The sequence below is a fragment of the Balaenoptera physalus genome (assembly GCF_965194825.1).
Source record: "Balaenoptera physalus genome assembly, chromosome: 3".
NCBI lineage: Eukaryota > Metazoa > Chordata > Mammalia > Artiodactyla > Balaenopteridae > Balaenoptera > Balaenoptera physalus.
In genome coordinates this window covers 79951757-79976907 of record NC_138890.1, presented here as the reverse complement: position 1 = coordinate 79976907, position 25151 = coordinate 79951757, and the positions used below count along the sequence as shown (strand labels likewise).

Below are 25151 nucleotides of genomic sequence, written 5' to 3'. Positions count from 1 at the left end.
TTCAACTTTTCATGAGGCTGATTGTAGGCAGGGCTGTAACAGGAAGAGGTGGGATGACAATCCTACAGGCAAGCTGGAGAGAAAGAACCAAAAGCGTGATCTGTGGCCACAAGAAGCCAAAGCCCTCTGTTAACCCAGAAATCCAAGAGGCCTTTGCTCCAAGGAATCCATAAGGCATCAGAGAAAGCCTTCCAAAAGGCCAACACCTGAACAAAGTGCAAGCTATACCAGCCAAAAGACTGCAATTTGAGGCAAATGGGAAATACATAACATCAGGAAAATCAGTTTCCCTGGAAAGACAAGCTGAATACAGATTTGGGCATGTCTGGAGTCTGTACTGAAGAAAGGTTTGCCAGCCTAACAAGAGAGGGGAATGTCTAGGGAAGGCTCAGTCCTTGATACAGAAGAAGCTCAAGGCCTGGAATATTAAGAAAGGGGTGCCAATCAAGAATGCCAAGAGAGGAGGACACACATGCAACTCACTGGGAACAGAGAATAGAACCAAGTGTCTGGGGGTTCTAGAGACAGAGCTATTATGTACATGGGACTACAACTTGATGTCAAAGACTGAAAAGAAGGATCTAGTTCCACCCCACCTACTCCATCACCCTCCTCTTCTGTTTGTTTATCCTCCAGTCTGCTTTTCTAACCTCACATTGGCATAGAGGCTGTCCCCCCATTCTTCCACTTATTTCTTCTGGCTCTTCTCTCCTTTCCTCTCATTTTATGCTTCCTCTCTTTTATTTTCTTCTCCCTCTTTCCACTTTAAGTTCTCACTGCTACAATTTCATAAGTGTTGAATTGTGACAAATTTTCCTAATAGGGAGAGTAGGAGAGATACAGAAGTGACAAATTAAGGGTATTGAAGTGAGCATAAGTTGTGCTACTCCCGTATGATTTCAAAAAGCTAATAGACTTGAAACACACTTATAAGGCTATTTACATGACTTTTCCCCAGCTTACATTCCACAACACGCTCATTACCTGTATTTAGTCCACCAGCAATGTCTCTGAGAATCATACCTTTGAAAGTTATAACAGCAGACGCTCATCCAACAACTCAGAAACTAGAGACCATTCTCCTATAGTTCCAAAACAGGTCAAATATTAGGTTAGCCAAAAAGTTAGTACTTTTTGGCCAACCCAATGTTAATGTAAAAGAAAGCAATTTTTCTTGCATCATTTGTTCTATTGATTTTCTTTTATTTTTAATTGAAGTATAGTTTATTTATAATATTACATTAGTTTCAGGTGTACAACATAGTGATGCAAAATTTTATACATTATACTACATTTAAAGTTACTATAAAATATTGCCTATATTCCCTGTGCTGCACAATATATCCTTGTAGCTTATTTATATTATACATAGTAGTTTGGATCTCTTAATTCCCTACCCCTGTCTTGCCCCTCCTCCTTCCCTCTCCCCACAGGTAACCACTAGTTTGTTATCTATTACCTGTGAATCTGTTTCTGTTTTGTTATATTCATTTGTTTGTTTTATTTTTTAGATTCCACATACAAGTGGCAATATATAGTATTTGTCTTTCCCTGTCTGACTTATTTCACTAAACATAATACCTTCCATGTCCATCCATGTTGTTGCAAATGGCAAAATTTCATTCTTTTTATGGCTGAGTAATTATCCACTGTGTGTGTGTGCATGTGTGTGTGTGTATACACCACATCTTCTTTATCCACTCATCTGTTGATGGATACTTAGGTTGCTTCCATATCTTGGTATCTTTTTGAATTAGTGTTCTTGTTTTCTTTGGATAAATACCCAGGAGTGGAATTGCTGGATCATATACTAGTTCTATTTTTAGTTTTTTTGAGGATTCTCCATACTGTTTTCCATAGTGGCTGCACCAATGGGTTCCTTCTTCTCCACATCCTCACTAGCAAATACTTGTTATTTCTATTCTTTTTGATGATAGCTCTTCTAACAGGTATGATGTGATATTTCATTGTGGTTTTGATTTGCATTTCATTGATGATTAATGATATAGAGCATCTTTTCATGTGCCTGTTGCTCATCTGTATGTCTTCTTTAGAAAAATGTCTATTCAGGGCTTCTGTCAGTTTTTTCAATTGGGTTGTTCATTTTTTTGTTTTTCTTTTTGTTTTTTGGTGTGTGGTGCTTTTTTTTTTTTTTGCTATTGAGCTGTATGAGCTGTTTATATATTTTGGAGATTAACCCCTTTTCTGTCAAATGATTTGCAAATATTTTATCCCATTCATTAGGTTTTTTTTTCATTTTATCAATCATTTCCTTAGCTGTGCAAAAGCTTTTAAGTTTAAGTGGGTCCCATTTGTTTATTTTTGCTTTTGTTTCCTTTGCCTTAGGAGACAGATCCAAGAAAATATTGCTACAATTTATGTCAAAGACTATTCTGCCAATGTTTTCTTGTGGGAGTTTTATGGTCTCAGGTCTTACATTTAGGTCTTTAGTCCATTTTGAGTTTATTTTTGTATATGGTGTGAGAAAATGTTCTAGTTTCATTCTTTTACATGCAGCTGTCCAGTTTTCCCAGCACCACTTATTGAAGAAACTGTCTTTTCTCCATTATATGTTCTTGCCTCCTTTATCATAGATTTATCAACCATAAGCACACAGGTTTATTTCTGGGCTCTCTACTCTGTTCCATTGAAACTAAGTAGAATTATACTTGTTACAGGCTATCCTCCCACAGTTCCAAAACATTAATCCTCCCACAGGTCAAAAATATTAATGTAAAATAAAGCAATTTTTACATCATTTGTTCTACTGATTTCATGCTTAGAAATCTGTCCCTTTAGTTTAATAGTGTAATGGACTGAATGTTCATGTCCCTCCAAAATTCATGTGCTGAAATCCTAACAACCAATGTGATGGTATTAGGAGATGGGGCCTCTAGGAAGTGATTAGGTCATGAAGATGGAGCATTCATGAATGGGATTAGTGCCCTTATAAAGAGACTCCAGAAAGCACCCTTCCTCCTTCCACCTTGTGAGGACACAGTGAGAAGGCAGCCACCTATTAACCAGGAAGCAAGCTCTCACCAGATACGGAATCTGCCAGTGCTTTGATCTTGGAGTTCTCAGCCTCCAGAACTGTGAGAAATAAATGTTTGTTGTTTAACCCACCCAGTCTATGGCATTTTTGTTATAGCATTTCAAAAGGAATAAGATGAATAGTGACCAGTATTTTCTTCTATGGGTTTTATATGTTCATATTTTACACTAAACTCTTTAACCTTTCTGGGATTTATTTTGATATATGAGGTGGGAGGGGAGGAAGCTAACTTTAACTGATTTCCCCAATATTGTTTATGCACTAATCTATAGCTTTCCCATTGTTTTATAATATTCCATTATCATCTTTTAAGTTTTACTGGGGTCCGGATTTCAGGGAGTCTACGACCTGTCTGTGACCACGATTACATAAGTATTATAATATTATTTATCACTTATGTTTAGTAAAATGCATAAAGGATAGTATTCCATGAGAAGTTTTAGTTGGTCTCAGACCTATGAGAAGTTCTGGGTTGCCACAAATGGAATATAGAACAAATCTAACCACTATCATTAGTTTCTGGATTTTTTTATCCCTATGAAACACTCAAGGGAATTCCCTGGTGGTCCAGTGGTTAGGACTCCACATTCTCACTGCCTAGGGCCCGGGTTCAATCCCTGGTTGGGGAACTAAGATCCCACAAGCCATGCGGTGTGGCCAAAAATTTTTTTAAATAACTTTAAAAAAATAAAGGGATGCCAAAACCTCAATAATCAAATAAATAATATTTAACAAAAAAGAAGGAAAGAAAAACTCAAAACCAGGTGGCTGAGATGATGTAAAGCAATTTCAGAGAGAATCCTTCTCACTCTGTAGCAATTGTGTTCTTTGCAGGAGACATACAATTGATACCCTGTGCTTAGGTTTTATTTGCATTTTTCTATGTCTCTGCAATCTACAGGACTTAAAGGAGACAAATGAAATTCTAAGTTGGGGGAAGTTATGCTCAGCTACAACATGGTACTAATTTCATTTAGACGGACAATAGTCATCTGTCAAGATCCTCCTACTGAGACCCTTGGCTGTCTGAAGCCAGGAAAATACAGCAGGATGTCTAAAGACCTGGAATATAAAACTATCCTCCCTGTCCCAGTTTCTTTAACAATCTGAGCAATTATGTTATTAAAGACAACAAAATGAACATCAAGAAGAAGAGGGAACTTCAGAATAGATGGTGATTAAATGAGCTTGTCCACATACTTTTTTTGTTTTTAAAAGAAATATTGCTGGACTCTGGCAGAAAGACCAGTTATAAAAAATAGGCTTTGACTCCCTAATAAATTCCCCTAGGTAGATGACATACAGGTTACCAAGCACAAAGTGATGGTACCAACTGTGCTAAAAGAATCTTAAATCATTATGATTCAAAAATAAAATTCACATATCATTAAAAATTTCAAGCTAGCTATAACTGAGAGACAAAACAGTCCCCAGAGAAAACTCCTATCAAGATGTGCAAATTGTTTTGTCATTTACAGCTTATACTCTTCAAAATTCGTCAAGTTTCAGTCTCCTTCAGTACTCAGAATTAAACAGTCGCTCCTTTCCTTCCACACTTCAATTGCAGTGTAATTTATACATATATTTATGTCACAAGTCTGTTTGTTTGTGTGTGTGTTTGTGAGAGAGAGAAATAGAGATAGAGACAGAGATTGAGACTGATTAACTTATTAATTAGTTTTGATATTTAATTCAGGTTCATACTGTGAACTATTGCATCATAATCTGAAAATAACCCCAATAGTGTAATAAGAACACAATCCCAATTTCTACACAACAGAATATTGATGCATATATGTGGACTCTAGAAAAATGGTACAGATGAACCGGTTTGCAAGGCAGAAATAGAGACACAGATGTAGAGAACAAACGTATGGACACCAAGAGAGGAAAGCAGTGGGCGGGGGGAGGATGACCTGGGAGATTGGGATTGACATATACACACTAATATGTATAAAATAGATGACTAATAAGAAACTGCTATATTAAAAAAATAAAATGAAGAAGAGAAATACCAAAACCACACACACACACACAAACACACACACACACACAAAAACCAATTTCTACACAACAGAATATCACCTGTAAATAAAAAAAAGAGAGAGACTCTCTTTAAACTCCAAACTCAAAGAACAATTTGTATTAACTTGTATCCCAAAAAGACAGTCTTTCTGGAAGTCTCACTGCTGGGTTCCTTTAAATAAAAATTTCCCTTGGAGCACTTAAAACATATTTACATTTCCAAAAATTCAGTTGACAAATAACTTTTCACATAAGCAGCTGTTATACTAGGTAAAGCAAACTTTCACATATGTTTACCTTCAAACCATATCATTTAGATTTAAATGTACTAAAATTCTATGACATCATTTTCTCAAAAGGATGGTTAATTTTGGAGGGAGGGTTGGTGGGAACGTCACAGAAACATTTACAGCAGGGATGGAAAAGAGGAGGAAGGGAAAGGGTGTCACGAGGCAGAAGTGAAAAGAAGGGGGCAGGTGCAGAGAGTGACATGAAGACTCTCACTGTTGCTTCATACAGCTGGCAATAAGCAAAGCTTTCCTCCCTCGCCCACTGAGGTTTATGTTGACAGTCTACGGGCTGACTATGCATAGCAAATTGGCCAGGGGACCGCAGAACAAGCACAGCAACAGCCCATAAGTCTCGCCCACCTGAGCCACTGGTGGCTTGAGACCACAGACCATCACAGCTAGTGGAAGCAGGCACAACGAAAACAACATACTTTGTCCTAGGCAAACGTGCTATCACTTGAGGAAGTCGTGAAAGTAGCATAATAGAAGTTGTAAGGACTGAATGTTTATGTCCCCCCTCCCTGGTTCATATGTTGAAGTCTAATCCTGAATGTGATGGTATGAGGAGGTGGGGCTTTTGGGAGGTGATTAGGTCATGAGAGTGCGGCTGAAGAGACCAGAGTTGTGCCTTTCTGCCATGTGAGCACACAGCAAAAAGAGAGCCATCTGTGAACCAGAAAGTGGGTTTTCACCAGACACCGACTCTGCCAGCACATAGATGTTGGCCTTCCCAGTCTCCAGAATTAAATTGTGTGAAATAAATTTCTGTTGTTTATAAGTTGCCCAATCTATGGTAATTTGTTATAGCAGCCTGAACAGACTAAGACAGGAGTACATCTTCAGTGATGGAACCGTAGACCCTAGTGATGCAGCAGAGAATCTGGTAACCTCATTAGCATTCGTCAAATTATTCCAGGTAGGTAACCAGCAAATCTGGCCTAAGTGTAAGGCCACAGGTGAATGAAAGATTCAGGTGGGCGCAGGCAAAACCATATCAGAAGAAATATGTCTCCCTAGACTTAGCTTAGAATTTGGGGTGGAGAAAGTATGAGTTGGGGCAGCAGTTCACATTACAACTCTTTCAGTACATAAGCATAAGACTAATTGTGAACAAATCATAATACTGAAACATGGCATGTGTGGATCTCAGAACAATGCATGGAAGACATAATGGCTAAAGAGTCCAGTTCACAATAAAAGAAAATAGCACCAGCTCTTAAGAAATTGCTGTCTTTGGGGAACATATAAAAGTGAACAAGTGGAATGCAATGAAAACCAATGTGCCTGGTGCTGTGGGTGACCAGAGGAAGACCTATATTCATACATGTAGCTTTTGGAAGCCCTAAATGTAATCAGCTAGACTTTATTTTTCAAACATAGCACCTATTTTTAAAGTTAAATCCATTGTTCATAAAGTGCACTGTTAGCACTTTGGATCTTTGGATGTCAAGCCCTTCCCGAGGCAGATACCCTCTAGGCATCTAGGTGAAGGCCCAGAGTCCTGCATATTTTCCTCAGACTTGGGAGACTGAGGATTCGTGGACTTAAAGTTCAGGGACATTAAAGAAGCAACCTACCAGTTTGTTTTCTGTATCTATGAGTCTGTTTCTGTTTTGTTGTATTTGTTTTGTTTTTTAGATTCCACATATAAGTGGAATCAGGTGGTTGCCAGAGGACAGGGGTTTAGGGGAGGGAGGCAGACAAAGAGATAAAGAGGACTGGGATACAAACTTCCAGTTATAAAATAAATAATTCATGGGGAGGTAATGTACAACATAGGGAATGTAGTCAATGATATTGTAATAACTTTGTATGGTGACAGTTGGTAACTAGACTTATCATGGTGACCACTTCAAAGTGTATATAAATATTGAATCATACAATGTACACCTGAAACTAATATGATATTGTATGTCAATTATATTTCAATTTTAAAAAAAGCAATGTACAGACTCAGGGTATAGAGTGTGATTTTTTAAGTCAATATCCAGTTTCACAACCAGTAATTCATGAAGAGAGAACAAACCATGGAAAAACAAACAATTAACAGTGATTGAGATAATACAAGATCCTAGATTTTTTTTAAAAATTCAGTTTTTAAAGACAAACAAGTTAAAGCTAAATTCAAGCATTGAGGAAAAGTATAAAAAATGATATGGGAGCACACCCAGACAGCACTTTGGTTCTTTAACAACTAAAGTAAGTGTTTCAAGTAGTGGAGGAAGATGTGCCCAAATAATGTGAGCTCCCTGAGAGCAGGTACTTTGAGTCTTTCATGTTCACATACCAAGAAGCATCTACAAACTGAATTTCACGTTGAAATTCAAAATAAATGCCTGTTGAATGAAACAATGCTGGTAAATTCTGTACTGTTCTTATTCAAGTTGGAAAGAATTAAGACAGAGCAAACTAATTTTCTATCCCTATCAGTATATATTGCAGAACTTAGTAAAGCAATATCTGACAAGACAAAAAACTTAAATTCAAATATCTTACAGAAGACCTGAATTGGGGGAATATATCTTCATATCATATAGCATTTGTATGAAAAAAAATAAGCAATCCAATAAGCTTAAAACAAGCTTTTTAAAAGAATAATCTAGGCTAGTGAACATTTACTATTCTGGTATTTTTAGTCCCACAATGAAGCAGACTTCTACTAGACCTGTACTAGCCATTTCAACTAAGGGCAACCTGTCAGGAGGAAAACTGCACACAGATCAATCAACAGAAGTTCTTCCAACCAACAGGCTTTACCCAAGAAACATTAGGGGGCTAAGTCAAGTTTCCGTAAAAATTAATTCAAATTTTACATGATATTACTATGCCTTCCCCTTGGTGAAAATTTCTTAGCTGGCTCAAAGCTACATATTTTTTTAATCTGAATAAGCAATGATAATTTTGTATCCTGAGCATGCAGTCTTACCATTCATTGAGAAAGGAGCTCTGTATTTGTAGCAGTCACTGTTAGTTCTCCAATAGTTATTTCTCCCATCCTCCTGCCATCTCAGTTGTATCCTTCCACATGCTCTGTGCTCTCAGCAAATCTGTTCCATCGATCATCCTCTCTCTCTTTCTCTACATTCAACCTTTCCTTTATTCTATTCATAAAATAAATTGCTAAAATTACTCCTATACTTTCAATCTTTAAAAAATGTACTTTATCAAGTCTATGCACTTCCTTTAGCTTCCATCTTTATCTCTTTCCCTCCTATGCCAAGTCCCGCTGCCCTGCCTGAGATATCTAGTCTACACATATTGTGTTCACTCGTACACCTCCCACTCAACTCTCATTCCATTATAATGTGATTGCCACCCTACACCATTCTACTGAAAGCACTCTTTCAAAAATTATATGGGCAATTCAGTACCTAAATCTAATGGACCCTGTACTAGACATGCTGATCAATTCACCTGCCAAACAAACTTCTCCTTCTGACTTAAAGTAGCCAGTCCACAGTCCTTCTGAATGAATCTGATGTGCCGTGGACCACAGGCTCTGTCAAGTAGGCCTGGATGTTCTCTCTACCATGAGATTCACCCCAAGCAACTCCCCAGCTCTCACAACTGATTAACCAGAAGATATCTAATCTAAAGGCAGCCAACCCATAGGATGGGCCAGAAATTAGTGATTTGTGTGTACAGGGTTAAAAAGAAAATCTTGGCTAGGTTCTCTCTCTCCCAAATTTGAACAAAGATCAAAGGAAATTTAGCAGTTGGTGAGGAGGGAATGTAGGCCACTGCGGCCAGATATGAGAAACCACAGAGAAGGATGTTGGCTGAGAACAGATAGCAGCAGTTGCTCAGAAGTGGCCCCTGGGAAAGGGGTGGAGGGAATAGCTTTGGTTCCTGGTGGCTTTCCAGATCCCAGTGGCTGGTGCTTTTGTGGTCCAGTTGTGTTTTGTTTTTGTTCTCAGGTCTACCTGAAATTCCATAAGTATCCTTAAAATAAATCCCAATTGCTGTAGCTTGAGTAGATTTCTTCCTAGCAAAAGATCCTTTTAAATCCTTATTTTATTTTGCCTCCTTACAACATTTTTCACTACTGACCGGTCCCACTTTTCTGAAATTTTCTCCTCCTTGCTTCTCTGACTGAAGGTTCCTCTGCTTCGTCTCCTACCTCTCATTTCTTCTCAGTCTCCTTTGAGGGCTCCCCTTCCTCTGCCAATCCTTTAAATGTTTAGAATGTTGCAGTTCTTCTGTTGGCCTCAAAACCCTCTCCCCAGGAGCTCTTACGCACTTCATGTCCTCAACTCCACTCCAGCTGGAAACTCTTCGGATGTTTTTTATTCTGTCCAACTAACATGTCTTTTTGGAGAACTACATTTGCATTTATTAAAATTATCACTAAGTTATTCATCATATGGTTTTACATTTTTCATTTCAAAAGGTAGTTTGTAACATTATGGTGAATGTCCATGAAGAAGTTCTCAACAAAGTAGTACATTAATGTGTAATGACAATTCTTCAACAGATATCTGATAAAGAGACTTCAGTAGAAGAATCTAGAGCAAAAATAAAATCAAATAAAACTTGGATGAATCTTCTGTTTAAATTTGTTCAAAGGGTTTTGGCTATATGCAGGAATCTTGTAATTTCAATTTTTATAAAGGTTGTACATGAATGTAATGATTAGGACTAAAGTCAGCTATGACTTGGGAAAAATCACTAAATATATGTAAGATCATTATGATAAGAAGGGTGTCAGGAATAGATTCAGTATCATAAAAGTTTAAAGAAATTTAAGGTCATAATATCCCATTGTCTCTTTTTACAGGTGAAATCATGGGGAATCAGAGAACACATGATTTGCCTGAAGTGACACAGCTACCTCACAGCAGAGTTGGACAGTCATTAAGATCACCTGACTCCTTGCCCAGAATCCTTGCTGGCACACATGATTAACCAACTGCTCTCAAACTTATCAAGAGCAAATTGGCAAGAAGACGTTTGCAGATTGAAGAAGACCTAACCAGGAGGGAATTTATCCTCTCAACAGAATCACCCTCTATTACACATTTTCTTCCCAGTAGCCTACTGCATACAGGAGACAGGAAGCAGATGTTCTGAAAGCAGGGGTGTGAGAAAGGCAAACTAACACCTTCTCTTTGATGAGCTTGGAAGGACTCAAACTGCTCTCTCTAGAGTAGTTATGACAGCTGCTGAGATGCAGCAAAGCTTTGATCCAAGAGCTTGAGGTCCCAGAGTCATGAAATCACCCCAGGAAGAGAAATAGGGTGAGCTTTAAATCAAATTTGTTAATTCAAGTCTGGGCGTGAAATATATTAAAATTAGAAAAAGTGGTGACAGATAAAAAGTTAGTGAAAAATGTACCAAATTATTTCATTAGAAAATTGCTCCAGAGTACCGTATTTAAACATAGTGTTTCCCATGCTCAACTGGTTTTTCTAAAGCGAGTATGTATGTGTGTGTATGTAAGAGTACACATATACCTCTATGTATTTATGTGTGCATATTTACATATATATGTATTTACCATTGAGAGAGAGAGAAGGAAAATTACTGCTGGAGCTTAAACAGAGAACCTCATCTGAATTGGGAAAAATTAAAATCCTGTGGCTCAAAAACTAGGCATCTACCACTTAGTGACAGCATTTCCAAATTGTAAATCTAGCTTTTTTAAAGAGTAAAATGAATCTTTTCAAAAGCACATAAAATGTTTCAAAGTTATAAAACACTATATATTTATATATATATATATATATATACTTACATATAGTTATATATATAGTTACAAATATACGTATATATATAACTATATGTATGTCTTGTCACTTTGTGTTACATATGTAGAGCTATATATAACTATGCATATATGTTATATATAGTTTTATATACCATATATAGCTATAACCATATATTCACATACATCATAGTATATAGTCATATGCTATATATAACTACACACACACACACAAAGTGACAAGAAAAAAACATCTGCAGCTTCTGGTTAAACTTTTCATATATTATGCCAAGAGAAAACATGGCGTGACTTCTCAGTGAAGGACTAAATAACTGAAATCCAAAGGAGCCATTGAACTGCAGCTGTAGTTGAATGGCTACTTTGAATTCAAAATTCCAGAAACATCTCAACTATCTACTCTGTGCAATCAGCCTATGTCAGATGATTTATATCCTGAGATAACCACATCCAGGGTGAAGTCAACATCTCTCTTTAGAACAGCAGTGCCACAGCCATAGCATGGTATATGCTTTAGCAGCTAATTTTTTACCCGTCAGGCATGGATGAAAATGCCCTTTTACGGCAATGTGCAGAGTCAGCCTGTAAACCTTAGAATCACCTAAATATTCTTTCTTAGTCTTCAAAATCAGCTCTCAGTTCCAAGTCAAAACTCCTTTCCCCAACTCCAAGGAGAAGGTCCTCATTTCTAGCCTTCCTGGCCCCACGCAGCCCTTGAATATTCTCCCTGGCCTGGCCCAGCTCAGCTCTGGACATGTTAAATAGTGGCTTCCCAGCTCTCCCCTTTCCCAGCCCTCTGTTCTATCCTCCCTTTTCCTAAATGACCAGGGACCCTTCAACCTTGCCCTACATCCTCACGCTTTTTAATGATTCTCTCCTTTCTCGTAACACCTGATTGTCTACTCCTTAGGCCCCTCCCCTCAGAGCCACCTGCTAAAACCAACACTCCAAATCCAGCATATCCTTCTCAACAGAAGCTGTCAAGCCATCCTCACTCTGTACAGACAGTGACCTGTATTAAAGCCAACACACAATATAATCACTCAGCCTATCAGACGAAAGTGTTCTCAATCTACACACATTTCAGGAAGTTTGCTGTAAATGGAAAAAGTTTCAAAGGCAAGCAGAAATGAATCTCTCTCCTTGGAGACTGTCACTAACACTCCAAGTTCACCACAGTCCTTAGCTTTAAGAAAGCAAGAAATTGATTCTTCTGTTGTATTTTTAACGTCTTTACCTCTTGTCAATGCACTGCTCTGTTTATAAGCAGCAAAATGTTTGGGATCAAACATCTGCTCCTCAAATCTGCTGCCTTTGGCAGGGTTTTCAGTGATACACAAGACCACTATTTTGGACAATTTTAGGAATTCTCTGTAATCCTTACAAAGGGCCATTCTCTTAAAATGCACTGGATTGCACTTTCTCATTTGGTATATTTCCCTAACACAGAGAGATTTGCCTCTCTCTAGGTTTAATGCAGCCAGGAAATAAAAGTATGCTGTATCTCTTTACTCTGAGACTCCTACTAAATCACTCTCTAGCATACCCCGTTTAGTAATGTATTGTGTTTACTGTCTGTCCACCAGATAGAAAGTAAGCTCCAAGGAGGGCAGGGATTTGTCTTTGCTCTTTGATTAATCCCAATGGCCTATAACAGTGCCTGGCACAAAGTATAAGTTCAATTTATTTGTTGAATTTATTAAGTGAATTAATCTCCTGCTATAAAAGTTTAACCTAAATGCTTTGGCACTTGGGATGTTGAAATAAGATACACATTTTGAATGGAGAAATACCTGTGGGTTTTGAGTGGAAAGTAAAATGAAATCATGAACATTCCGTCCTACACTAATGGTACAAATTACTCCAAGAGGGGTAAGAAACATAACATTTCTTGGTATTCCACAATGAATCAATTCTGGCTCAATACCCCCACAGAATAAGTCTTTTGAGAAATCCAACAAAAGTCATCTTCTTGGATTGCCTTCCCTTCCATTCTTTCAAACAATAAATCTAGAGCCATGGGGTCCAGAAGAATGGGACAGGGGTTGCTATTCTATTTTGGTCACTGATACTCTCAATCTATGGTGAAGGAAATGACTCCTCCTATAGTTCTCCCTCCCTCACTGAAGCGCCCAAGAATATAGCAACCAGCACCCAGTCTCCATGGGTACCCACTTGGCTATCTCCATATGAGAGTCCTTCATCCACAAAGGCGTTGCTTTTCAGTGAGATCAGATCTCCATTACTAACTGAAACTATAAACCCCAGTGCCTTTCCCAGTCCTCAAGTACCATACAATATTCCAGAATTCCTATTATTTTCCTCTTAAGTCCTTTCCCTTCCCATCTCTCAAACAAACAAACAAAAAAATTATTCATACCTATTTTACTATCTCTCAGCAGTGTTTGACGGCTTGTCCTTATAGATGGATTGACCTCAGGCCCTAGAAACACAAAAATATCTGGTTTGCCTTTCTCAGCAGACAAATAAAATCCAGGCTTTAGGACATTCCTGATGGTGGTAGAGTGGGGAATTCAGCTAGGATTGGGTCCAGCTGCTTGTGAAACAAACTAGAAAATAACAGTGGCCCATAAAAGATCAAATTTTATTTTATACCCCTTAAAAGAAGTTCTGACATAGCCTCTTGAGCTTGTATGGAGTCTTCTATCTTAATGCTCCACCAATTTTATTTTATTTTATTTTATTTTTTTAACATCTTTATTGGAGTATAATTGCTTTACAATGGTGTGTTAGTTTCTGCTTTATAACAAAGTGAATAAGTTATACATATACATATGTCCCCATATCACTTCCCTCTTGCGTCTCCCTCCCTCCCACCCTCCTTATCCCACCCCTCTAGGTGGTCGCAAAGCACCCAGCTGATCTCCCTGTGCTATGCAGCTGCTTCCCACTAGCTATCTATTTTATGTTTGGTAGTGTATATATGTCCCTGCCAGTCTCTCACTTTGTCCCAGCTTACCCTTCCCCCTCCCCGTGTCCTGAAGTCCAATCTCTAGTAGGCCTGTGTCTTTATTCCCGTCTTGCCCCTAGGTTCTTCATGACCATTTTTTTTTCTTTTTTTTTAAGATTCCATACATATGTGTTAACATACGGTATTTGTTTTTCTCTTTCTGACTTACTTCACTCTGTATGACAGACTCTAGGTCCATCCACCTCACTACAAATAACTCAGTTTCGTTTCTTTTTATGACTGAGTAATATTTCACTGTATATATGTGCCACATCTTCTTTATCCATTCATCAGTCGATAGACACTTCAGTTGCTTCCATGTCCTGGCTATTGTAAATAGAGCTGCAGTGAACATTGTGGTACATAACTCTTTTTGAATTATGGTTTTCCCAGGGTATATGCCCAGTAGTGGGATTGCTGGGTCATATGGTAGCTCTATTTTTAGTTTTTTAAGGAACCTCCATACTGTTGTCCATAGTGGCTGTATCAATTTACATTCCCACCAACAGTACAAGAGGGTTCCCTTTTCTCCACACCCTCTCCAGCATTTATTGTTTGTAGATTTTTTGTTGATGGCCATTCTGACTGGTGTGAGATACCTCACTGTAGTTTTGATTTGCATTTCTCTAATGATTAGTGACAACCTTTCATGTGTTTGTTGGCAATCTGTATATCTTCTGTGGAGAAATGTCTATTTAGGTCTTCTGCCCATGTTTGGATTGGGTTGTTTGTTTTTTTGATATTGAGCTGCTTGTAAATTTTGGAGATTAATCCTGTGTCAGTTGCTTGATTTGCAAATATTTTCTCCCATTCTGAGGGCGGTCTTTTCATCTTGTTTATGGCTTGCTTTACTGTGCAAAAGCTTTTAAGTTTCATTAGGTCCCATTTGTTTATTTTTGTTTTTATATCCATTTCTCTAGGAGGTGGGTCAAAAAGGATCTTGCTGTGATTTATGTCATAGAATGTTCTGCCTATGCTTTCCTCTAAGAGTTTGATAGTGTCTGGCCTTATATTTAGGTCTTACATCCATTTTGAGTTTATTTTTCTGTATGATGTTAGGGAGTGTTCTAATTTCATTCTTTTACCTGTAGCTGTCCAGTTTTCCTAGCACGACATACTGAAGAGGCTGTTTTTCTCCATTGTATATTCTTGCCTCCTTTATCAAAGATAAGGTGATCATATGTGCGTGGGTTTATCTCTGGGCTTTCTATCCTGTTCCATTGATCTATATATCTGTTTTTAATGCCAGTACCATACTGTCTTGATTACTGTAGCTTTGTAGTATAGTCTGAAGTCAGGGATCCTGACTCCTCCAGCTCCGTTTTTCTTTCTCAAGATTGCTTTGGCGCTTCGAGGTCTTTTGTGTTTCCATACAAATTGTGAAATTTTTTGTTCTAGTTCTGTGAAAAATGTCATTGGTAGTTTGATACAGATTGCATTGAATCTGTAGATTGCTTTGGGTAGTATAGTCATTTTCATAGTATTGATTCTTCCAATCCAAGAACATGGTGTATCTCTCTGTCTGTTCATATCATCTTTAATTTCTTTCATTAGTGTCTTATAGTTTTCTGTGTACAGGTCTTTTGTCTCCTTAGGTAGGTTTATTCCTAGGTATTTTATTCTTTTTGTTGCAGAGGTAAATGGGAGTATTTCCTTAATTTCTCTTTCAGATTTTTCATCATTAGTGTACAGGAATGCAAGAGATTTCTGTGCATTAATTTTGTATCCTGAAACTTTACCAAAATCATTGATTAGTTCTAGTAGTTTTCTGGTAGCATCTTTAGGATTCTCTATGTATAGTATCATGTCATCTGCAAACAGTGACAGCTTTACTTCTTCTTTTCCGATTTGGATTCCTTTTATTTCTTTTTCGTCTCTGACTGCTGTGGCTAAACTTCCAAAACTATGTTGAATAATAGTGGTGAGAGTGGACAACCTTGTCTTGTTCCTGATCGTAGTGAAAATGGTTTCAGTTTTTCACCATTGAGGACGATGTTGGCTGTGGGTTTGTCATATATGGCCTTTATTACATTGAGGAAAGTTCCCTCTATGCCTACTTTCTTCAGGGCTTTTATCATAAATGGGTGTTGAATTTTGTCAAAAGCTTTCTCTGCATCTATTGAGGTTATCATATGGCTTTTATCCTTCAGTTTGTTAATATGGTGTATCACATTGATTGATTTGCGTATGTTGAAGAATCCTTGCATTCTTGGGATAAACTCCACTTGATCATGGTGTATGATCCTTTTAATGTGCTGTTGGATTCTGTTTGCTAGTATTTTGTGGAGGATTTTTGCATCTATGTTCATCAGTGATATTGGCCTGTAGTTTTCTTTCTTTGTGACATCTTTGGTTTTGGTATCAAGGTGATGGTGGCCTTGTAGAATGAGTTTGGGAGTGTTCCTCCCTCTGTTATATTTTGGAAGAGTTTGAGAAAGATAGATGTTAGCTCTTCTCTAAATGTTTGATAGAATTCACCTGTGAAGCCATCTGGTCCTGGCTTTTGTTTGTTGGAAGATTTTTCATCACAGTTTCAATTTCAGTGCCTGTGATTGGTCTCTTTATGTTTTCTATTTCTTCCTGGTTCAGTCTCGGAAGATTGTGCTGTTCTAAGACTTTGCCCATTCCTTCCAGGTTGTCCATTTTATTGGCGTAGAGTTGCTTGTAGTAATCTCTCATGGTCCTTTGCATTTCTGCAGTGTCAGATGTTACTTCTCCTTTTTCATTTCTAATTCTGTTGATTTGAGTCTTCTCCCTTTTTTCTTGATGAGTCTGGTTAATGGTTTATGAATTTTGTTTACTGTCTCAAGGAACCAGCTTTTAGTTTTATTGATCTTTGCTATTGTTTCCTTCATTTCTTTTTCATTTATTTCTGATCTGATCTTTATGATTTCTTTCCTTCTGCTAACTTTGGGGGTTTTTTGTTCTTTCTCTAATTGCTTTAGGTGTAAGGTTAGGTTGTTTATTTGAGATGTTTCATGTTTCTTGAGGTAGGATTGTATAGCTATAAGCTTCCCGCTGAGAACTGCTTTTGCTGCATCCCATAGGTTTTGGGTTGTCGTGTTTTCATTGTCACTTGTTTCTAGGTATTTTTTGATTTCCTCTTTGATTTCTTCAGTGATCTCTTGGTTATTAAGTAGTGTATTGTTTAGCCTCCACGTGTTTGTATTTTTTAAAGATTTTTTCCTGTAATTGATACCTAGTCTCATAGCATTGTGGTCAGAAAATTTGCTTGATACGATTTCAGTTTTTTTAATTTACCAAGGCTTGATTTGTGGCCCCAGATATGATCTATCTTGGAGAATGTTCCAGGAGCACTTGAGAAGAAAGTGTATTCTGTTGTTTTTGGATGGAATGTCCTATAAATATCAATTAAGTCCATCTTGTTTAATGTAACATTTAAAGCTTGTGTTTCCTTATTTATTTTCATTTTGGATGATCCGTCCATTGGTGAAAGTGGGTATTAAAGTCCCCTACTATGATTGTGTTACTGTCAATTTCCCCATTTATGGCTGTTAGCATTTGCCTTATGTATTGAGGTGCTCCTATGTTGGGTGCATAAATATTTACAATTATTATATCTTCTTCTTGGATTGATCCCTTGACCATTATGCAGTGTCCTTGGCTCTTGTAATGGTCTTTTTTTTTAAGTCTATTTTGTCTGATATGAGAATTGCTACTCCAGCTTTCTTTTGATTTCCATTTGCATGGAATATCTTTTTCCATCCCTTCACTTTCAGTCTGTATGTGTCCCTAGGTCTGAAGTGGGTCTTTTGTAGACAGCATATATACAGGTCTTGTTTTTATCCATTCAGCCAGTCTATGTCTTTTGGTTGGAGCATTTAATCCATTTACATTTAAGGTAATTACAAATATGTATGTTCCTATTACCATTTTCTTAATTGTTTTGGGTTTCGTTATTGTAGGTCTTTTCTTTCTCTTGTGTTTCCTGCCTAGAGAAGTTCCTTTAGCAAAAGCTGGTTTGGTGGTGCTGAATTCTCTCAGCTTTTGCTTGCCTGTAAAGGTTTTAATTTCTCCATCAAATCTGAATGAGATCCTTGCTGGGTAGAATAATCTTGGTTGTAGGCTTTTCCCTTTCATCACTTTAAATATGTCCTGCCACTCCATTCTGGCTTGCAGAGTTTCTGCTGAAAGATCAGCTCTTAATTTATGGGGATTCCCTTGTATGTTATTTGTTGTTTTTCCCTAGCTGCTTTTAATATTTTTTCTTTGTATTTAAGTTTTGATAGTTTCATTAATGTGTGTCTTGGTGTGTTTCTCCTTGGATTTATCCTGTATGGGACTCTCCGCACTTCCTGGACTTGATTGACTATTTCCTTTCCCATATTAGGGAAGTTGTCAACTATAATCTCTTCAAATATTTTCTCAGTCCCTTTCTTTTTCTCTTCTACTTCTGGGACCCCTATAATTCGAATGTTAGTGTGTTTAATGTTGTCCCAGAGGTCTCTGAGACTGTCCTCAATTCTTTTCATTCTTTTTTCTTTAGTCAGCTCTGTGGTAGTTATTTCCACTATTTTATCTTCCAGCTCACTTATCCGTTCTTCTGCCTCGGTTGTTCTGCTATTGATTCCTTCTAGAGAATTTTTAATTTCATTTATTGTGTTTTTCCTCATTGTTTGTTTGCTCTTTAGTTCTTCTAGGTCCTTGTTAAAACCTGTATTTTTCCATTTAATTTCCAAGATTTTTGGATCATCTTTACTCTTATTACTCTGAATTCTTTTTCAGGTAGACTGCCTATTTCCTCTTCATTTGTTTGGTCTGGTGGGTTTTTACCTTGCTCCTTCATCTGCTGTATGTTTCTCTGTCTTCTCATTTTGCTTAACTTACTGTGTTTGGGGTCTCCATTTTGCGGGCTGCAGGTTCATAGTTCCCATTGTTTTTGGTGTCTGCCCCCAGTGGCTAAGGCTGGTTCAGTGGGTTGTGTAGGCTTCCTGGTGGAGGGGACTAGTGCCTGTGTTCTGGTGGATGAGGCTGGATCTTGTCTTTCTGGTGAGCTGGACCACGTCCGGTGGTGCATTTTGGGGTGTCTGTGACCTTATTATGATTTTAAGCTGCGTCTCTTCTAATGGGTAGGGTTGTGCTCCTGTCTTGCTAGTTGTTTGGCATAGGGTGTCCAGCACTGTAGCTTTCTGGTTGTTGAGTGGAGCTGGGTCTTAATATTAAGATGGAGATCTCTGGGAGATCTTTCACCGTTTGATATTACGTGGAGCCGGGAGGTCTCTGGTGGACCAATGTCCTAAACTCAGCTCTCTCACCTCAGAGGCACAGGCCTGACACCCAGCAGGAGCACCAAGGCCCTGTCAGCCATATGGCTTAGAAGAAAAGGGAGAAAAACAGAAAGAAAGAAAGAAAAAAATAAAATAAAATAAAGTTACTAAAATAAAAAATTTAAAATAATTATTAAAAATTTAAAAAATTACAAAGTAATAAAAAAAAAAGAAAGAAAGAAAGAAGAGAGCCACCAAACCATAAAACAAATCCACCAATGATAACAAACGCTAAAAATTATATTTAAAAAAATGTACAAACAGAATCCTAGGACAAATCGTGAAAGCAAAGCTTTACAGACAAAATCACACAAAGAAGCATACACATACACACTCACAAAAAAAGAAAAAGGAAAAATATATATATGTATTTTTTAAAAAAAGGAGGGAGAGAGCAACCAAATCAATAAACAAATCTACCAATGATAATAAACTCTAAATACTAAACTAAGATAAACATAAAGCAGGAACAAATTAGATGCAGAACGCAAACCCCAAGTCTGCAGTTGCTCCCAAAGTCCACTGCCTCAATTTTGGGATGATTCATCGTCTGTTCAGGTATTCCACAGATGCAGGTACATCAAGTTGATTGTGGAGATTTAATCCGCTGCCCCTGAGGCTGCTGGGAGAGATTTCCCTTTCTGTTCTTTGTTCGCACAGCTCCTGGGGTTCAGCTTTGGATTTGGCCCCGCCTCTGCGTGTAGGTCGCCTGAGGGCATCTGTTCTTCGCTCAGACAGGACAGGGTTAAAGGAGCAGCTGATTCAGGGGCTCTGGATCACTCAGGCTGGGGGGGAGGGAGGGGTACGGAGTCCGAGCCGAGCTTGGGGCAGCAGAGGCCTACGTGACGTTGCACCAGCCTGAGGCGCGCCATGCGTTCTCCCGGGGAAGTTGTCCCTGGATCACGGGAGCCTGGCAGTGGCGGGCTGCCACGGGAGGGGTGGTGTGGATAGTGACCTGTGCTTGCACACAGGCTTCTTGGTGGCTGCAGCAGCAGCCTTAGCGTCTCATGTCCGTCTCTGTGGTCTGCGCTGAAAGCCACGGCTCGTGTCCATCTCTGGAGCTCATTTAGGCGGTGCTCTGAATCCCCTCTCCTCGCACACCCCGAAACAATGGTCTCTTGCCTCTTAGGCAGGTCCAGACTGTTTTCCCTGACTCCCTCCTGGCTAGCTGTGGCGCACTAGCCCCCTTCAGGCTGTGTTCACGCCGCCAACCCAAGTCCTCTCCCTGGGATCTGACCTCCGAAGCCCAAGCCTCAGCTCCCAACCCCCGGCCACCCCAACGGGTGAGCAGACAAGCCTCTCGGGCTGGTGAGTGCTGGTCGGCACCCATCCTCTGGGCGGGAATCTCTCCGCTTTGCCCTCTGCACCCCTGTTGCTGCGCTCTCCTCCGTGGCTCCGAAGCTTCCCCCACCCGCCGCCCCCGTCCCCACCAGTGAAGAGGCTTCCTAGTGTGTGGAAACCTTTCCTCCTTCACAGCTCCCTCCCACTGGTGCAGGTCCCATCCCTATTCTTTTGTCTCTGTTTTTTTTTTTTCTTTTGCCCTACCCAGGTACGTGGGGAGTTTCTTGCCTTTTGGGAAGCCTGAGGTCTTCTGCCAGTGTTCAGTAGGTGTTCTGTAGGAGTTGTTCCACATGTAGATGTATTTCTGATGTATTTGTGGGGAGGAAGGTGATCTCCACATCTTACTCCTCTGCCATCTTGAAGGTCTCCCCACTCCACCAATTTTAGCATGCCATCCCGTGACCTAAGATGACTGCTCATGCATTGACCACATGGAAGAGGGTAAAGGGTGCATGCCAGATGTTTTATAAGATTTCCCAGCACTGTGATAATCTTTCATTAGATCTCATTGGCCAGTACATAGTCACAGAATCAGACTAGTTATGAGGGAAGCTGGAAAGTATAGTCTTTGTCCCATATGGCCAGATTGGATATTGGGGAAGGCAACAAGCAGTTTACACTCAAAAGGTGAACATTCATCCTGTTTCATGAATCGGCAGCAGTGAAAAACAAAGCCCAGGGTTTTCTCAATAGGTATTCAAGCTGTGTTAAAATATTAATAAATAATTCTTTTATTTTTCCAAGTTTAAGACCCACCTCAAGTCTCAATTGCTACTTGCCCCTACTTTGAATCAAGGTTAGGGAAAGAGATGGTCATTTGTCATCAGGAACTTCTTCCCAGAAGTTGTTCTGTCATCTGACTTGGTCTCAGATGAATAGATATTCACAGATATATAATAATGAAAGAAAGGAATGTAAGAAAAGAAAAAATCTAAAATAAAGCCTAATTTCAAATCTATGAAGGTTGGAAAAGAGGCAATGAAATAATAGAGTAGGTGATATTATCCTGTCCCCGCCTCATCTCCCACCAAATTATAAGCTTGAAGAATTTGCATTATTGTTTTATATTCTCTAGAATCTTCTATATATTCAGCACTCAATGTATCTTTGCTACATTGAGTTGAAAATGGATAACAATGTAAACATAAGTAAGAGCTTGAGTCATCAGGAAATAAACACTTTAACTTAAGAGGATATTCCAAGCTGTTCAAACACTGGCCACACACATCCTACCTGAAGGATCCATTACATGTCTTTTAGAATGTCACAGTGTGGATGGAATTAAAACTCAGACGCTATCACCTAGGTAGGTAGAGAGCTATCTTCATATCCTCTAGAAGGATATTAAACTGTATCTCTGGGCTTTGAGAATATATAACAGGGGAAATTTATCAAGTCTGGGGGTCTAGGGAAGGTTCCCCAGAAGAAGGGGCATTTGATGTTCATCTGAAGGAATAAAATTATCAAGTGAAGAGGGAGAGGAAGAGATTCCACATGGGGGATACAATATGTGCCAAAGCCCTGTGGTAGGAGAAACAGAACTCACTCAAGGAACTGAAAAAAGGACAGTGTGAGTGAACATAAAGATCAAAGGGGGGGGGGGGCTTCCCTGGTGGCGCAGTGGTTAAGAATCCGCCTGCCAGTGCAGGGGACACGGGTTCAAGCCCTGGTCTGGGAGGATCCCACATGCCGCGGAGCAACTAAGCCTGTGCGCCACAACTACTGAGCCTGAGCGCTAGAGCCCACGAGCCATAGCTGCTGAGGCCGCGTGCCACAACTGCTGAAGCCCACGCACCTGGAGTCCGTGCTCCGCAACAGGAGAGGCCACCGCAATGGGAGGCCCGCGCACCACAATGGGGAGCGCCACAACTGGAGAGGGCCCGTGCACAGCAACAGAGACCCAATGCAACCAAAAAAAAAAAAAAAAAAAAAGATCAAAGGGGGTGAACAGTGCAAGATAAAGTTGGAGAGTTATAGTATCCACTGGGATTCTTTGGTTGTGAGCCACAGAAGTGAACTCTGCCTCTTTCATCAAAATAAGGAGGAAGTTTTTTGGAAATAACTGAAGAACTCACAAAGTTAAAGGATGTTCATAAGATTTAGTGCCATCAAGGACACTGGTGATCTTACAAGTGCCATTTTGGTGGATCCAGAGTGAAATGGCTTTAAGGGTTATTGGGAAGTAGGGTGAAGGAGGCAGTGAGCACAGACTGGCAGTTGGGAACTTTGGCTATAAATGGGGAGATCAGAGAGAATGAGTTGGTCTTGGATATGGATGCAGGGTCAAAGAGGGCATTTTCTAAGATTAAGGAGTCTGGAGCATACTTCAATGCCAATGAAAGAGAAGTTAAGTATACAAGAGACAAGGGATCATGTTTAGCACAGGTTTTCAAGAAAGAAAAGAATCTATATCATAAGCAAAAGAATTGTTCTTAGAAAGAAGGAACAGTTCCACTATTGCATGCCAAGAGAAGAGGAAAGAAGTGCAGATGTAGAGAGATTCCTTTGTGGTGGTAAGCAGACTCAGTTCCCAGTTTCCTGATAGCTTCCATTTTGTTTTTGAAGTAGGTCATCTTCTGAGACAGGGAAAGGTGAGAGGTGAGTAAAGACGATTAGGAAATCTGAAGAAAGTAGAGGTTTAAAAAGTCATTGGGGAGAGTGGGAGAATAAGGAACAAGAAACACAGCAGAGATGCCAGGTAGGGTTGAGGGCCCAGTTGAGAGGCATGTTTCATATTCCTAATTATTGGGTGCAAATGTGATATCGTACCCTAAAATCCTTTAAGCCAAGAACCATCTTAGCATTCTCTGTAAACACAAGTGGATGCTCAACATATTCTCATGGTTTGTCTGTTTTCAGGCCTCAGTACCAAGAATAACTATGCCTCTCTTAACTTATTACTTTGTTTCTTATTTTAGGAACTCAATAACATTTAAATCAATTGTTAGAAATATGGAGCTAAATTTGCAGCCCACTTGAGACAAAGTATGGGTACCTCAGCACTTAGGCCATATATTTGAGTAAAGCATTACCCTGACTTCATCTTCTCAATGTATTTGTGTTTTCTCTTTTCCCCAGTTTTCTCCTTTATTATCATATATTACTAAGTAAATATATTTTAGCCACCTTAAGTTCCTTTTGTAGAATGAGGGAAGATACAGATAATTAATAAGTCAATAATAGAAGCAAAAGTATCACATGGAAGTTACTTTAAGAATATAATGATTATTACAGATATAGATATGGAAGTATGTATATAGAATAGATATAGATATACAGATACATAGATATAGATATAGCAGTGTTTGCTGACAATTCCTATGGAAACAAAGAATATAAAACCTAGCTAAGTTTCTACTCTGAGAGATAGTAAATCTAGCATTTTTTAGAAAATGAAAACATATTTACCTACTTATTGGTTTAACATTTTCCATAAAACTAAAATATTTTTACTAATTTCCTTTAAACATTAAGCAAGAAAACCTATAATCCAAAGTAAATTTATAAAATGGTAAATTTAGGGGAAATAAAATGTATTTTTCCCTCTTAAAAATGGTTTATTGTTACTATTATAAAAGCTAGGGGAAATATTTAAAATCATAGTCTCAACATACTACAACCACTTTTAGGAAAACAAGTACTTTAAACTTAAGTTTCTTAATGGCAAGAGTTACTTTCAGTGTACTTCACACTAAATATCAGTGCTTTCTTTGATTTTAAAATATCTAAAAGATAATCAAGCTGGCATAATGGTTAAGACTGTAGATTCAAATCTCCATTTGACCTTCCTCTGCCTGTGTGACCTCATAAAAGCCCCTAATCACGCTCTACCTCCAGATTGTTATAAGGGTTAAACGAGTTAATATAAGAAATGCTTAGAATGGTGCCTGGTATGTAGTGAGCATTCAGTCAGCATTTTACAAGCATTTACTGCTTCTATTGTTGTTTGTCATTGTCTCCGTCATCTAAAAGATGTAGAAACTGGTATTTCTCCCAAGCACCACCAGAAGCTTAACACACCACGGGTAACTAATTTAGTTTAAGTTATAATGACTGACATTGGTGATGCTGGTCATTTGGTTTTAAGAACATCTTATTTGCATTATCATAATGAGATAAAGCATACCCTCCTTTGTATTCAAAAGGCAGAACCAAAAAACTAAAGACCCCAAGTTTATGTGAAAGAGAGTCAGACTGGCCTAGGAGCAGGGTGCCCTTAAAAGCATCCAAGCAGGGGTGAGAGAATCCCATTCTCTAACCTGTTTCACACTCTCACCACCAGTGACACAAAAAGGCAAAACTTGGCTAGGCCTTCTGCACCTACAGTTCAGGTCTCTGTACGCTTAGGTAGTTTTCAGGAATCTTCAAACCAACTTCTGTATGCCAAAGTGTTCCCTCCAACGAAGTTCTTTTCAGTTCCTCAGAAATCATCCATCAGTCTTTGCTCCTCCTGGGCCTA

At 38.8% G+C, this 25151-nt stretch overlaps 1 protein-coding gene across 1 annotated transcript in view; it reads right to left on the bottom strand.

Annotated features, from left to right (window-relative positions):
- The window catches only part of DTWD2 (DTW domain containing 2), a 194552-nt gene that overhangs the window by 7780 nt on the left and 161621 nt on the right, over positions 1-25151 (bottom strand). The window contains exon 7 of the transcript XR_014261913.1: positions 1-25151. This exon is cut by the window's left edge and continues 7780 nt beyond it. The gene's annotated coding sequence lies outside the window, so the exon portion shown is untranslated.